The 2,200-nt window shown below is 39.4% G+C and overlaps 2 non-coding genes across 2 annotated transcripts; both read right to left on the reverse strand.

The window, feature by feature from the left end:
- Window positions 1–1,179: 1,179 nt before the first annotated feature.
- LOC111817746 lies at window positions 1,180–1,249 on the reverse strand. Its single transcript, XR_002821875.1, has one exon. It is a non-coding gene; the product is annotated as a small nucleolar RNA U2-30 (small nucleolar RNA).
- Window positions 1,250–1,488: 239 nt separating this feature from the next.
- Window positions 1,489–1,568, reverse strand: LOC111817747. The gene has a single exon (XR_002821876.1). It is a non-coding gene; the product is annotated as a small nucleolar RNA U2-19 (small nucleolar RNA).
- Between the last annotated feature and the right edge of the window lie 632 nt (window positions 1,569–2,200).

Here is a 2,200-nt window from a genome sequence, read left to right on the forward strand (position 1 = left end):
TCTTGTTTGGAAATTCTTAATTTTTAATGTTATTTGTAATTTTTATTCTCTTCTTTAAAAAGTGGCTTGTCCTCATTTCAGGAGAGAAGAATGCAGCCAAAGTTTGCATTTAATCTTTACTACATTATATTCATAAAAATGCTAACTAAAATAACTTCAGATCATATGACAGTGACCACATGCAGAATTCAGTAGCAACATCTAAACTTGTACAAGAAGGAGGAATTTTAAAGAGGGTAACTAAGATTGGTTTTGTAGATAGTTGTTTCACTAAGCCTTTCGATTGCTGGGATGAAATGCACAGCACTCAGAACTTGGAAGACACAATCACTTGGCTCACTGACGCAGAGGTTGCAGTTCATGGCCAGCTGATTTATAGGTACAAACATCACAGCAGAAGGATGTGATGAATCAAATCTGCTCCCTTTACGACAGCTAGGAAGCAGAGCTCAGTGAAAGAGGATCAGAAAGAAAGACCTCAGAATGCATGCCCACAGTGACTCACTTCTTCCAAGTGGGTGCAGCCTCCTTAAAACACATTAAGCTAAGATCACCATTGCGTTGCTCCACTGATGAGGATACAGCTCCCATGATGAAACCATCTCCCTGGGCATCTCGTTCAGGGACGTTGACAAGAAATGTTGACTCTCACGTTCTACCTCTTGTCAATTAGACACTGAAACACATTTCCTTAAACCAATCTTAATCTCCAATTATAAATAATAGCACAGTAATACTCCCTCCTTCCATGATGCAATTAACGCATATAAAACTGAACATGCAATAATTTATTTCCCAAGTCTCAACACGTTCAACTCCAAAATCTCCTCTGAGACTTAAAGGACACCATAAGCTTTGATACCCTACAGTAGAGTTAAATATTTCAAGCATATAAAGACATAGGGTGAATATTCTCTTCAAGAAACATGGAGTAAAGACTTAGAAAGCAACGCTAGAAATCGCCTAAATCACCTAGGCTGACAATAAGACTTGTACCACCATGTCACATGGTGATGAAATATGAGTTACAAAGGGCACAAGACCTTGAGGGTTGTGACTCAAACTCTGCCTCTCTTATACTGTATCTGATTGCTACCTGTGGCTTGCCTCAGAAAATATTTAATGTTCTAAGTTTCTCAGAGTTCCTTAAGTAACCTTTACATTTTTTTAAATCAATTCTGAGCTCAGGTCAAGTGTAGAAGCCTTCATAGTTACAAAGGTCAGTAGTAAAATCTTTTCATCATTGCTCAGAAGTGATTGGCCTTAAATACACACACACACACACACACACACACACACACACACACACACACACATATATATTTCCACTCTCATTCACCTATCAGAATGTTCTGTTACTCAGCTTTCTGATCATGCATGTTTGAATGTAGACAGACAGACAGACAGACAGACAAACAGACAGACACACTACACACTCATACACAAAGGCATAGCCATTTCTGTTGTAAGTTATCTCAAAAATCTGCTTCTCAGAACTATAGAGATCATGCATCAGGAAGACTGGAAGGTCTTCTGATGCTCAGATTTGGCTATTTTCATCAATGATCCGCTTCACTAAGCGCAGATCTCAGAGAACCACCTTTACATTTGGCTTCATCTTTGTAGGTTCAAACACTCCTCTATCAGAAGAAAACGTGCCCGCCTCTCAAGAATTTTCTTTAAAATCTGAGTAAAGTCTCTAATAAGCTTTGTCAGTGTTTGCGTTGTGTCTGCCTGGAGCACTGGTACCAGTACCACGGTAAGGCCAAGGACTCCCGCCAGCTCAAGCCTAGCTGAATCCCATTGGATAATAGCTGTTGCAAGCGCTCTCTATTGTCTGCATGACTGAGCTCAGTAAAATGAGACCAAGGAAACCAATTGCGAAGGTGGCTTTTCTCCAGCAGGACGCCAAAAGCTTATCTTTTGAAAATGAGAAGTTTACAACTACACCTTTAAACCTATAATGAACTGCATCTTGTTTATTTCTGAGATGCCCTCAAAATTTCTTTTTTCTTCTCTAGTTTCAAAGTACTTGGTTTCAGGGTCGGGGAGATGGCTCAGTGGAATAATTTACAATATAATCCTTATTCCCAACTGAAATGTTAGGAGCCTTTATCATTCTCCTTTTATTAACATTCTGGTGTATGCCTCAACCAAAATCACCCATCAGGGCTGGATCACAACATTGTAACCATTTTCT

This window comes from Octodon degus, unplaced genomic scaffold (genome assembly GCF_000260255.1).
Source record: "Octodon degus isolate 3935 unplaced genomic scaffold, OctDeg1.0 scaffold00068, whole genome shotgun sequence".
In the NCBI taxonomy this organism is placed as follows: domain Eukaryota; kingdom Metazoa; phylum Chordata; class Mammalia; order Rodentia; family Octodontidae; genus Octodon; species Octodon degus.